The following is a 15,259-nucleotide window of genomic DNA, read 5'->3' on the forward strand; positions in this document are numbered from 1 at the left end:
AAAGTATTCACAGTGCTTAACTTTTGCTACATTTTGTTATGTTACAGCCTTATTCCAAAATGGATTAATAACATTTTTCCTCTCAACATTCTACAAACAAAACCCCATAATGGCAATATGAAAGAAGTTTGTTTTGAAATCTTTGCAATTTATTAAAAATAAAAAATGAAAAAAAAAATGTACATAAGTATTCACAGGTTTTGCCATGACACTCAAAATTGAGCTCTGGTGCATCCTGTTCCCACTGATCATCCTTGAGATGTTTCCACAACTTGATTGGAGTCCACCTGTGGGAAATTCAGTTGATTGGACATGATTAGGAAAGGCATAAACCTGTCTATATAAGGTCCCACAGTTAACAGTGCATGTCAGAGCACAAACCAAGCCATGAAGTCCAAGGAACTGTCCGTAGACAGGATTGTATCAAGGCACAGATCTGGGGAAGGGTACAGAAAAATTTCTGCAGCATTGAAGGTCCCAATCAGCACAGTGGTTTCCATCATCCATAAATGGAAGAAGTTTGGAACCACCAGGATTCTTCCTAGAGCCCGCCCGGCCAAAATGAGCAATCGAGGGAGAAGGGCCTTAGCCAGGGAGGTAACCAAGCACCCAATCAGCACTCTAAAAGAGCTCCAGCATTTCTCTGTGGAGAGAGGAGAACCTTCCAGAAGAATAACCATCTCTTCAGCACTCCATCAATCAGTCCTGTATGGTAGAGTGGTCAGACGAAAGCCACTCTTTAGTAAAAGGCAAATGGCAGCCTGCCTGGAGTTTGCCAAAAGGCCCCTGAGGGACTCTCAGACCATGAGAAACAAAACTCTCTGGTCTGATGAAACAAAGATTGAACTCTTTGGCCTGAATTCCAAGCGTCATGTCTGGAGGAAACCAGGCACCGCTCACCACCTGGCCATGGTGGTGGCAGCATCATGATGTGGGCATGAGACTAGTCAGGATCGAAGGAAAGATGAATGCAGCAATGTACAGAGACATCCTTGGTGAAAACCTGTTCCAGAGGGCTCTGGACCTTAGACTGGGATGACAGTTCATCTTTCAACAGGGCAACAACCCAAAGCACACAGCCCACATAACAAAGGAGTGGCTACGGGCCAACTGTGTGAATGTCCTGGAGTGGTCCAGTCAGAGCCCAGACTTGAACCTGATTGAACATCTCTGGAGAGATCTGAAAATGGCTGTGCACCGACGCTCCCCATCCAACCTGATGGAACTCGAGAGGTACTGCAAAGAAGAATGGGAGAAATTGCCCAATATAGGTGTGCCAAGCTTGTAGCATCATACTGCGCTTCAACAAAGTATTGAGCAAAGGCTGTGAATATTTATGTACATGTGGTTTGTTTCCTTTTTTATTTTTGATACATTGCAAAGATTTCAAAACAAACTTCTTTCACATTGTCATTATAGAGTATTGTTGGTAGAATGTTGAGGAAAAACATTAATTCAATCCATTTTGGAATAAGGCTGTAACATAACAAAATGTGGCAAAAGTTAAGCGCTGTGAATACTTTCTGGATGCACTGTATATGCCAAAATATTGATGTCGTATAACATCCCTTTACATTGTACAAATAAAGTGCAAAATAATCTGAAATTCTGTAATGTTCATCTCATATATTAGACAGTCCACCCATGCAAAATAAACTTCTTAGAGCCTCTTCACACCACCAAACTGTTCTGTTCCACCACCAAATGAATTGAATGAACTCACCAGAGCGATATGCTGGTCAGATCATAAACCAGCCACCGCATGTTGCTCTGGGAGCAATGCTCTGCAGTGCTGTAATCCTACCATCTCATAATTTTCCAGATAATTATATCTCTCAATCACTCAAGAGGAAAGAAAGAAAAGGGGAGCTTCCATAGCGTAAAACCATAAACTACTTTATTGCATAAAAACATGTAGAAAAACTCACATTTTCAAGTGTTGTCACCGACACAAGTATAAAAGCATAGCCGTGTATTGGGTTGTCTCCAGCCAAGACCGCAAGACCAACCTCCGTGTGTAGTGACGTCATCTCCAAAGCCCCGCTTTACGCGTTTCGTCACTCGATGTCCTCCTTCCACTTCCAGAGGATGTCAAGTGATGAAAGTTCTGCAGGGAAAAAAATAAGTGCAGTAACTAACAATATTACAACTCAACAGAGCATCTAAAGCATTACAAAGTTATAATAAGAGGGACAAGATATACATCTCTTATAAAGAACAGCAAGCTATCTAGGTGAACTGACTGAGAATTAAAGAAACACTATGTATACCACTGGCCATAGGGTCTAAGTAAAGTTAGCTCGCATTGGGGCCCTAGATCTCCTGCTGGAGTGTTCGCTCTCTCAGATAAGTGCATTTATAATTCGATGGGAAATAAAATGTAAAGGCTATAGGCACGGTCATCTAGTTCTGGGAGGCCAACCACGGATGTCCTCCCAGAACCCCGCCCCCTGTGTGTCCCTGGGGAGTGGTTCAACCCATCAGGCTATGACACAATGTATAATATCGTGCCCATGAACAGGAAAACCAGACTAAGAATGAATAATGGATAAAGCGAGCGCTCAGGAAAACCAGCTGCTGGAACACTTCAAGGTATCACTAAACCTCATAATAGAGACAATATATACATATAGTGCAGCGCTGAAAGTGTAATAAATGAAATATATAAAAAATATATATAAAATATAAAATATAAAGTCTTTCTCGTGACAATAAAGTCAAATATGTGCAGGTCTTCTCCTCATTAGGTGACTGGAAAATAACAAGATTGCGCACTCACCGACCGCACATTTAAAATGCGCCTGTGTATGATATATTCCAAAAGACCAGCCAGGTATACAGCTCCAGAGACCACACGGATCCTCCCTCTCCAACACTCTCATCCGCCTTGGGTGTAGCAATATCTCCAGATCCAAAGGTAGAAAGACAGAGATCCCCCTTTTTTGGTTCCAGACACCCCAAGAATGGAAGATGTGTATCTGCACTCTCCAGCAGGAGAGTCAAAGAAAAAAGGGGAACGCCAATAGTGTGGTACTATCAAAAACTTTATTGGAGCAATAATGCCTGGGTCATATGCACACATATATCCATACACCATAAGCCAATAACGGACAGGTAGGTATGAAAGGAAAATTGTACTAACCCGGCAATGGCATAAAAACAAAGACCACCAGACCTCCTCTTGGTCTCAGTGGTCTGGAAGTCACACTTGCTACTTGGCTCCTCCTCCTCCTTTAGGAGGAGCCAAGTAGCAAGTGTGACTTCCAGACCACTGAGACCAAGAGGAGGTCTGGTGGTCTTTGTTTTTATGCCATTGCCGGGTTAGTACAATTTTCCTTTCATACCTACCTGTCCGTTATTGGCTTATGGTGTATGGATATATGTGTGCATATGACCCAGGCATTATTGCTCCAATAAAGTTTTTGATAGTACCACACTATTGGCGTTCCCCTTTTTTCTTTGACTCTCCTGCTGGAGAGTGCAGATACACATCTTCCATTCTTGGGGTGTCTGGAACCAAAAAAGGGGGATCTCTGTCTTTCTACCTTTGGATCTGGAGATATTGCTACACCCAAGGCGGATGAGAGTGTTGGAGAGGGAGGATCCGTGTGGTCTCTGGAGCTGTATACCTGGCTGGTCTTTTGGAATATATCATACACAGGCGCATTTTAAATGTGCGGTCGGTGAGTGCGCAATCTTGTTATTTTCCAGTCACCTAATGAGGAGAAGACCTGCACATATTTGACTTTATTGTCACGAGAAAGACTTTATATTTTATATTTTATATATATTTTTTATATATTTCATTTATTACACTTTCAGCGCTGCACTATATGGAAAACCAGACTAGCATTGCCAAGATTGAGTCACGTTTTGGCATACTGTCAGGAATGGATTCACCACTGGTGGTGGGACTCACCTGCCGTGTGGGCTGCAGTACCAGGGCTGGCCAGCGAGTGCTCTCAGAAACCAGAAGCTCACTCCTGCAGTCAGCCATCACCTGAGGCTGATTGCAGGAGGTGTATTTAAGGAATGGCCAGACCTGCAGTCAGTGCCTTGATGTATTGTTTCCCATGAGCCCCTGTACTTGGTATCCTGTGTTCCTGCCTATCTGCCTAGTTGCTTTGATCCTGACCATCTCCTGTTTAACCCCTGGCTTGCCTGACCATCCTTCTGCCTGATCCTCTGTACCGCGCTGCCCGTGAGTTACTGAACCCGGCTTGTGACCCTGACTATTCTCTGCCTGCTCCTCCGGTACCTCGCTGCCCGCATGTTGCTGACCTGGCCTGCCTGACTATGCCTGACGCTACCCAGACGATCCATCCCGCACAGATCTGTCCCTGTTACCAGGTCTGCCAGCCTCTTCACGTCAGGCTCCTTTCCCCGCACACCTCTGACGATGCTCTTTACCATTGCCAGACATACTCAGGGGTCGCGACCTGGTCTCAGTCTGCTTCAAGTCCATCCCCACCATCAGGGGCCCTGGTGAATAAGCAGATTGGGACTTAGACCCTATACAGTATCTAACGGCCTGCCTGACCATTCCACCTCTCCAGCCCTGACTACGCCTGTGTTCCCACACATTTCTGGTCATACCCGGATCCATAACACATACTCAAGTATTTTGGTGAGTTGCCTACCATAGTAACTAAATACTGTCGCAATCGTACACCCAGAGACTGACGCAGTCCTCCATTTTGTTAAGAAATCTCCATGTTGTCCCTCATTCTCCCCCTTCCCTCTCTGTTAATCCACAGAGGCATATGTGTGTTGGAAGTGTCACAAGCAGGCCAGAGCCCAGTCAGGAGCCTCGAGGTGCCTGGTTGTCTGAAAGAGCTGTGCAATAACACACCTCGTAAAAGATAACGCAAGCCTTTCCAGGAGTTCAGGGCATTCCAACGAAGCAAGAACCAGATAAACACTTTTAAAATCCATTTTTCCCCTATGTCTCATATCTTGGAATATGAGAGACTTGATAGGTCACTCTCCTTGGCTGGAATACATAGGAAAGCAGAAAAGTAGATCTTGTGAACCATTCAGTGTAGAATTTCATATTTCATATCTAATCAATCCTCAGACGTGTCTGCATAATAATCTATCTGCGGGTGGAGTGTCACTTGTGCATAGGAAAAGTTATGAGCCAAAATATGAGCTACAAGAGATTTTGGCTCTAGTTTAGGTCTACGCCCAGACCTTCCCACCCTAATTGAGGTATTGGTCCTTGACTCTAGAGACACCCCCAGCTGGGGAACGACAAAATGAGCTGTCAGACCTAAGAAAGTTAAGTTGAAGAATTCTCTGGTTTAACATCAGTACCACCTGGGGAGACCCTTACCCTTTCGCTCTGAAACTTGATCTGCTAACCCAGGACTTTGGCAAGTACTTTAACCCTCTAACTTCTCTCTGTTATCTGTTTGCTGTGGTGTTGTTCTCTGTATAGTTATATATATATATGAGTTATATCTTTTTCTGTAAATATTTGTATTGCACCCTTTTGACCTTTTAGTAATAAATCTTTCCTTCTGAAAGTGTTGAACTGTTTCTATAGCCCTTTATTGCAATTTATGAATTCCTGCCTCTAAAAGAGCGCTACTGTGTTTGTTTAACCCTCTGTATAACCAACCTGCGGTGACCATATTATACAGATGATTATCTCAACCATTATAGTGTTATAGCTGATATCACAGCGTTTCCTCTTTCTCTGTACAAAAAGGAGGTGGTGGCAGTGTGAAGGGTTAATTGCGTAATTAACCTGACCCAGTAACAATCGCATTCAGGCTGCCAATACATAGATTGTGGTCCAATTAGCTGGAAATCGTTGTGCAGGGTGCAGCTGGGTGTGGCATTGTTATGCACGTGACATCGCGGTTTTAGATTGGCTAGTCCTTCGGTCACGAGTTTGGTGAGAAGGGCTGGAGTCTGACGCCGCGTTCGTCACATATTGGTGGCAGCGATCTTGGGATCGTCACATATTGGTGGCAGTGATCCTGGGATCGTCACAAATACCTGCTTGAGTTTTTTATTTTAATTTTTTGGTGATGTGTCATTTACTCTTTAACCTGATTTCTTTACCATGGGCATGAAGCCAAATTGTTGTCCATGACCTAGCACACTGAAACTGTGTGCCAAACCCCTTGGATACCCACATGAAAGAAAAATATATTAGAAATATATTTTAAAAATATTCTTCCCAAATATATTGACATATATTTGAAATGCTACAATTTTGGCCATATTCAATATATGTCAAAATATATTTCAATTCATATATATATATATATATATATATATATATATATATATATACTGCATGTTGAAATGCATTTTTATTACAAAATATATGAAAAATATTTTTAAAATATATTTCAAATATACTGTATGTCTTTAAAAATAAAAATCTACATTTCTGGCATGCATTTACAAATATATGTAAAAATATATCTTGAAATGACTTTTATATGTTAAAAAATCTGAAGAATATATTCAAAATAAATATATTTTAAAAATATATATATTATTGAAATATATTTTGAAATATATTGAATAGGGCCAAAAATTTTGCTTTTCAAATATATGTCAATATATTTAAGAAGAATATTTTTAAAATATATTTCAAATATATTTTTCTTCCATATGGGTAAGGTTGGCAAAAACAGGAGAGACTTAATGGAAGCAAAAGTTTTATTTCTGATTTATACCTGCTCAGTTATGATATATTGAAGTGGATCAGTAGCTACACTCATACATTTTTTTAAATTCTTTCATATGCCCGGATTGCTAGCTGTATGGGGACACCATAAACCACATGACATTTTATTTTTCTGCTATTACACTGGAATTCCAAAAAAACCCAAAATGAATACCGTCATTACAGCACTCACCTCAAGTAGCGGCAAAAGATAATTTTGACTCCTCGTTTACCAATGTCATTTTGAAGTGAAGAGTGCAGGAAATGCGTACCTTAATTTGTTTAATATTGTTGCCTAGTCCAAAATATGTAATTTATTCCCCTGGTGAGGATACATTCTATGTAAGGGCCCAGTTTAAGCTCCCGATTAATATCAGTGTACACCCCTGAATAATAGCAGTGTGAACATTTCAAAATTATTCACACATTTTTCCTATTAGATAGGAGCTGCAAGCCTGTCCTTTGACATGCATCCTCTAGACAATTTTAAGCATGTAATTTTAATTAAATACCTCTGCTGCTGTAGGAAAAGGAGACACAAGATGTGCAAAGAGAAAGAAAAATGTTATCTGAATTCTTCTAATCTAGAAGGAATTGAATTCAATATACACTGCAAAAACCAACAAAGGCAATGGACGCTGTATAGGGACCCGGATCAAAATCACTACTTTGCAACTAGAAATTGAATTTACATATTAACCAGTTATTAAAAAAGCAGTGGCATGCTTTATAATACACGAGATAACAATGGTCATGATCTGTTTTAAAACTCAGGACATCAGTTCCCAAATAATGACACATACAAATGACTAGTGTTAAAGAGACCCTGCCACCAAAAACTGCATATAAAAGAATGGAACATTTTCAAATGCTTACTTGCAACGTTTTTGCTTTCCATAAACACATTTTAAATTAATGTGCATTGTGCCTTTACATTTTCCACCAAATGTGACTACTTGAGGAAGAGTCAGTTCCCTAGCACAGCTCCCGTACCTTCCTGCATGTCATAGGTGCTTTTTCTTCTGCTTTTCTCTTCTGAGAGGGTCTAATTACACTTTATGCTGGCCCTACCTCTCTGCCCCTCCCCTCAGCTCCCTAGGGGGAGGAGCAAAAGGGGACTAATAAGGAGCATAACTTGAGTGATAGCTCTGAGTCTGCTGAGGCTGCTGACATCACATATAAGATGGCTGCACCCACCCACAATATTGGTGTTTTTGGATGTCTACACAGGTAAAAATACACATAAAATCTTATAGGACGATTGTCATTGAAATGAATGGTCTGGTGATAGGATTTCTTTAACCACTTGCTGCCCGCCCTCAATGTACTGAGGACGGGCAGCAGCTAAAGGCAAAATGACGTACAGATACGTTGTTCTGGCTGTACTAACACAATACAACCACCGGACACAGCAGAATGAAGATCCCGGTGAACGGCACCCGGTGATCATGTGATAACTCTGCGATAATCACAATGTTAGCAAAGCTGTTGTGAAACAATCTGATTCATAACAGCTTTGCTTCTCTTCCTGGTGAGCTGTGATTGGCCCACAGCTCCCATATGACACATGGGGCCAATCACAGCACCCTGTATCATGTAACCAGCCTCAGTCAATCACAGTCCCTATTATTTTGAACTGTCATGAACTTAACTAATTCATAACAGTTTAAAGCAAGCTTTGCATTACAGGAGCAATAATCTTTATTGCTCCTGTAAAGCAAAGTGTACAAAAAACAAAACAAACACCTATCACCATCCCAGAGTAATACAATGTTACTATGGTAGCATTGTATTACTCTCATAAAAGTATTTTTTTAAAAATGTAAAAAAATAAAAAATAAGTAAAATAAAATAAAAATGCACATTGAGAATTAAAAAAAAAGATTCTTCAAGCGTTTTTTTTTAACTACTTGCTGACCGCCTGCCCATATTGTGAGGATGAGCAGTGACTCTGGGCAAAGTGATGTAACCTTATATTGCATTCTATTTCAGAGGTTGAATCCACATGTGCCCCCCGCTGCCCCCCCCCCCCCCCCCCGTTGGTCCAGGGAGAGAAGAGAGAACACTGCACTGTGAGTAAAAGCACTACATTTTACACACACAAGTTAGATGAGCACAGTTAACCCTTTGCTCTTCCCTAGTAACCCTTTGATCACCCCCTAGCGACATCAGATAGCGTTAGGGTCTGTAAGCACCCCTCCCAGCCAGGGTCAGCTAGCGTTAGATTGCCCGCACATTATCAAATTCATGCTATAGGTCGCTGATCACCGCCATTACTAGATTTGTATCAATTGATTGTGGGCCAAAGCAATTTATACGCACAACAATACATCACCGCCCACCCAAATTCAGCTCTTGCCAGATGCATGGAAACCTATCACTGTTTCTGAATTTAAAACTTTTTTGGGCCTAACCCTCAACATGGGCATTACAAAAATGAATGAATGGCAGTCATATTGTTCCACAGACCTGATTCATCATATGCTTATGTTCTCTGCTGTTATATATATGCCCTTGCCTCAGTTTTACAAGCAGTGGGAATGGACTCCCCCCCCCCTTTCCACCTCCTTCTACGGTTTTCTTGGGCTTTCCCATCCCACAGGGGTATCTGAGAATGCAGCCTGCAGTTCTGCCGGCTAACCATAGAGCTGATCAAGGACCAGAATGGCTCCAAACATTTCTATGGTCTGAGAAACCAGAAGCTATGCGCATTTCACCATTTACGTTTCATTGAATGTTAATAGTGCCATTTTTAAATTGGAAAAGCATCTGATCACATCAATCTTGGTGTGATCAGATACTTTAAGGGCAGAGGAGAGATCTAGAGTCTAATGAACCCCATATTTCTCAGAAAAGAATACTTGTCATTGCCTATTGCTATCACAGGGGATATTTACATTCCCTGTGATAACAATAAAAAAGTGATTAAAAAAAAAAGAAAGAAACAGTGTAAAAAAAAAAATTACCCCCCTTCCCATGCTTGTTTTCAAAGGCAAACACAAATGCTGGTCCCATGTTGGTATGTAAATAGAGATTGCATGTGAGGTATCACTGCAACCACCAGATCGATAATAATTCTTGCACTAGAGCTCTTGTCATTGCATGGGCATGCTCAATTGTAAAGCATGTCATGTTCGGTATCTATTTACTCAGTGTAACATAATCTTTTATAATTTATCAAACAATTTGGCAATATATTGTATTTTTGGGAATTAAGATTCAAAAAGATGTATTTTTTCTTAAAAACATAAGTGACAAAAAATTGTAACACTCACCATTTTATTATCAAGGGCCATTGCGTTAAAAATATATTATGTTTGGGGATTCAGAGTAATTTTCTAGTAAGAAAAAAGTTTTTCATGTAAACAAAAAGTATCAGAAAAGGCTTTGTCTTCAAGTGGTTAGAGCAGTGAGTGATGTGTGGCAGAAGCTTCTAATGTTGGCCCGGAAATGCCAGGATAGTAGAAGCACCCCTCCCCTCCAAATGATCCCTTTTTGGAAAGCAGACACTCCAAAGTATTTGCTAAGGGGCATAGTGAGTATTTTACAGATCTCATTTGTTGCCAAAAGTTTTTGGGAAATGAAGAAAGAAAACAAAATGTATTTTTTCTTTTCAAAACCCTATAAAAAACAAATATCTGAAAAATATTCACCCTGCCTATATAAAATTCCTTGGGTTGTCTACTTTCTAAAAAGGAGTCATTTTGGGGGGGTTGGCGTTTGTGCTATCCTGGCATTTTGGGGCCTCCAAAACTGTGATAGGTACTGAGGAAGTGATTTGGGGAATTATGCCCTATGAAAACGTGAAAGTGGTCTTTGGATTTTGGGGGCCTGTATGTGGATAGGCTGCCAAAAAGTCTCTCGCATGTGGTATCCCCATGCTCAGGAGAAGTAGCAGAATGTGTTTTAGCGTGTTATTCCACATATAGCCATGGCATACGTGAGCAATATATCATTTAAGTGGCAACTTTGTGTAGAAAAAAAAAAGGTTTGTCTTTTTCCAAAAATTTGTGGCAAAAAAATAAAATCTTCCATGGACTCAACATGCCTCTCAGCAAATTCCTTGGCATGTCTACTTTCTGAAAAGGGGTAATTTGGGGGGGGGGGGGTTGTACTGCCTTGGCATTTTAGCTCCTCAAAAAATGTGACATAGGCAGTCAGTAAGTAAAACTGCGTAAATTCCAGTATATATACTATAGTTTGTAGGCGCTATAGCTTTCACACAAACCTATTAATATACACGTATTGGGATTTTGTTTTTTTACCAAAGACGTAGCATAATAAATTTTGGCCTAAATTTATGACTAACTTTGAGTTTATTGGATATTTTTTATAACCGAAAGTAGAAAATATCTTTTTTTTTATTTTCGTTTTTTTTAATTTATATCACAAAAAAGAAAAACCCAGTGGTGATTAAATACCACCAAAAGAAATCTCTATTTGTGTGAAAAAAAGATATCAATTTTGTTTGTGTACAGTGTTGTATGACTGCGCAATTACCAGTTAAAATAGCGCAGTGCTGAATAGCAAAAGACGGCCTGATCAGGAAGGTGGGTAAATCTTCTGTAGTGTAAGTGGTTAAAAAGGACTTGTTAGGTTTTTATTCGACTTTCAGTGCAATTATGTAGTGCAACTTGGATGCTACTTTGATGGCATTTTGAAGGGGTTTGCATATTCTATGGAGCCAAAATAATTGTAGAATCACACCAGGAACCTTTTTCACCAGGAACCTTTTTCAAAATAGCTCTGTGCTGAGGTGCATAAAGGGACACCATTGAAAACAATGTGATTTCCATTGTCATGCAATTCTACGTGACTCAAATTCCAGGAAAAACTCTCTGCACTCTGCTATACTGTATACCCTTTCCAGCAAACTTTAGTATGAAAATAGGGATTTTTAGTTCATACATATTGCAATATATGTTTAAGATGGCCAACTGCATCAAAGTAATCCCTTCTGGCCAGAGTTTTGACGCAGTTGGCCAGCTTAAACATGTATTGCAATATGTGTGAGCTGAAAATCCCTATTTTTATTTCAAAGTTTTCTGGAAAGGGTATATAGCAGAGTGCAGAGGGTTCTTCCTGGATGTTCAGTGCTGACATGTGGTTACACCCTTTTAGCACCTGATAGATAAATGCATGTACAAGCTTTTGGGATATCAGGGGCAGCACAGTGGCTAAATGGTTAGCACTTCTGCCTGGCAGCTCTAGGGTCGTTGGTTCGAATCCCAGCCATGGCACCACCTCCCTGGAGTTTGCATGTTCTCCCTGTGCCTGCATGGGTTTCATCCGGGTACGCTGGTTTCCTCCCACACTCCAAAGACATGATGGTAGGTTAATTGGATCCTGTCTAAATTGTCCTTAGTATGTGTATGTATGAATGTAAGTTAGGGACCTTAGATTGTACACCCCTTGATGGTTAGGGACCAGGGGCGGACTGACCATTTGGAAACTCGGGCACTGCCCGAGGGCCTGGGGTCAGTAGGGGGCCCCATGAGATGCCCCTGGTACCTTTTTCATAGTCTTTTTTGAGTTTGGACACAGGGGCCCCATGATCCCTTATTGCCCGGGGGCCCAATGAGTTGTCAGTCCGCCCCTGTTAGGGACTGATGTGAATGTACAATATATATGTGTAAAGCGCTATGTAAATTGGCGGTGCTATATACTGTAAGTACCTGAAATAAATAAATAATATGAGCACAGGTATATCTTGTTTCTTCGTGACTCAAGTCGCATCTGAAATCGCACTATTGTGATGGGGCCTGAAGCAAACTTGTGCTTTGGCCATTCAGCACAAAAGCAAGCAGTTTGTTTTAATTCATCTGACACCAGCAAGCAACATATACTCAGCTTTTCCTTGATCCCCTGATGCTCCATTCAGTGCTGGGAGCCAAACAAAATCCCCAATACTGCTGTGGAGGTCCGTATTAAAGTGAACCTGTTGCTGGTGCTGCAATCTTGATGATGAGTGTGAAAAAGCAAGGTTATCACTGGTTGTGTTTTCTGAATGGAACAGAGTGGAAAGATAACACCAACACAGCTGCCAATCATAGATGTTGGCAAGAGGCATACAATGCAAGCTGTATTAAAAGGGATGCTACGGGCTTTTTTTTTTTTTTCTTTTTTTATTTGGATGAATAAACTCCTCCAAACTGCAGAATACGATCATACCAACATGTGTAACATATTACAATGGTAGTACTTTAAAGTATATTATTGCTCCGCCAAAGCAGACCTACCCAACAGTTTCTCTGTTCTCTGTTCAGTCATCAGGAGCTACCTGTTGCTTTTCCCTGCATGGGCAAAGAACATGCTATCTTTAATTAGGCTACGTTCTCACTAGCTTTGTCAGTAGGCGTCAGACAGGCGTTTGGGAAGCGTTTTTAACGCTTCTCAAACGCCTATGAAAATTCTGCACATGGCAGCACACAGTGCTGTTCACACTGAAGCGTTAGAGTCACGTCGTAGAAAAACTGACGCCTCGTGTCCAGTCAGGAGCAGTTGAAGCCTCCCATTCAAGTCTATGGTGCCGCTTCGCAAATGCCTAGCAGACTGCGACGTGGTTGCGAGATGGTTGTGGAGCATTAATACCATTTAACTTCATTGTAGGCATTTTTGGTGCAGTTTTAACGCTTGGCAAATGCCTATCAGCCGCCTCAAAACCGTGCATGGGGCGTTTGGGAAACGTTTGAGGAGCGTTAAAAATGCTTCCCAAATGTCTGTCTAAGCCTGTCAAACACTATAGGGGCATTTGGAAAGAGTTAGAAATAAAGTCAAGTGTGAACGAGCCCTAAAGGAAATCTGTACAGGAAAAATATGGCGGCTAGCTACCTGGTCATATACCTCCTCAGTACTTTCTAAGTAAAATCCGACCATTGAGCCATGGTTTTACAGCTCCCTTGACTGCCCACCTAAACGCTACAATACAACTGGAGGTGGCTGTTCACATGCCATGGTCACTGCAAATAATATGGCACTGCCTTGTCAAAGCCGGTCATTCAAGACAATAGGACTGCGGATGGTTTTAGGCGGCAGGTGAGGAATATTAATCCCACTGTAAATTGCTGTTCATAAAAAAAAAAGGCATTCCTGGGTGAAGGTGAAAAAAAAACCCAGCAAACATATTACTGTAGCATCACAAGCAAACATGACGATATTGCCAAATCAACCGGCATTTGGCTAAACTGGAAAGAATGGTCTGGCCAATAAAGGATGAACAGCTCCTGTACTGAAGAGATTTATACAAGGCTCTGGAAATGGTAGCTTCTTATCATCACGGGAAAGGTAACATGAAAGTGGCCTAGGGAGGCATCTTACTGAAATGTAAACATCATTTTGATAGCTTTGTACAGTTGTGCTCAAAAGTTTGCATACCCTTGGCATGAAATTTTGGCATTGACATAGAAAATATGACTGATCATGCAAAAAAAACCTGTCTTTTATTTAAGGATAGTGATCACATGAATCCATTTATTTTCACATGGTTATTTGGCTCCTTTTTAAATCATAATAACAGAAATCACCCAAATGGCCATGATCAAAAGTTTACATACCCTGGAATGTTTGGTCTTTGTACAGACACACAAGGTGACACACACAGGTTAATCACTTCCCGTCCGCCCTATAGCAGAAATACTGCTACAGGGCAGCACAGGTGCACATAATCACATATATATATATATATATATATATATAATGTAATTTTGCATTTCTGGGTAGGGAGCGCATGCGAGCCACGCACGCGCCCTACCTGCGCTGCAATTTGTGGCCACAGCTGTCAATCACTGGGTCCCGGCTGGTATTTGCTCGCCGGTGCCTGGTGATTTCTGAAGATCTCCAACGGGGAGGAGGGCTGTTTTGTTTACTAACAGTCCTTCTCCCTGTCAGCTTGGGTACACTGCTCTGGATGGCTGTGCACAGCAGTCATACAGAGCAGTGTGATTTACAGTGAAGCACACTGACACGGCCCCCTAGTAAAACACTCCCTGCACACAGTTAACCCTTTGATCGCCCCTCATGTTGACCTCTTCCTGCCCAGTGCCATTAGTACAGTGTCAGTGCTTTTTTTTTTTAGCACTGATCACTGTATTGGTGTCACTGTAGATGTCAGTGACACCAAGTCAGTTCCCCCCAGTGTCAGAATGTCCGCCACAGTACCGCTGATCACCGCCATTACTAGTAAAAATACAAAAAAAATTCCAGTATCTATACCCCCATTTTTAAACGCTATAAGTTTCATGCAAACCAATAAATTTACACGTATTGTGTTTTTTTTAGCAAAGATATGTACCAGAATACATTGTGGTGTAAATTTATGATGATATTTGATTTTTTACATTATTTTATTAGACACGTTTAATAGCAAAAAGTAAAAAATATAGTTTTCTTTTTTAGATTGTTGGTCTTCTTTTTTTTATAGCGCAAAAAATAAAAAACGTACAGGCGATCAAATACCACTGAAAGAAAGCTCAATTCATGAGACAAAGGGACGTTAATTTCATTTGAGTGCAGCGTTGCATGACCGCATAATTGTCAGTTTAAGTAATGCAGCGCCGTAACGCACAAAAATGG

The sequence above is a fragment of the Staurois parvus genome, unplaced genomic scaffold (genome assembly GCF_062004578.1).
Source record: "Staurois parvus isolate SC_StPar_1 unplaced genomic scaffold, SC_StPar_1.0 ptg001197l, whole genome shotgun sequence".
NCBI lineage: Eukaryota > Metazoa > Chordata > Amphibia > Anura > Ranidae > Staurois > Staurois parvus.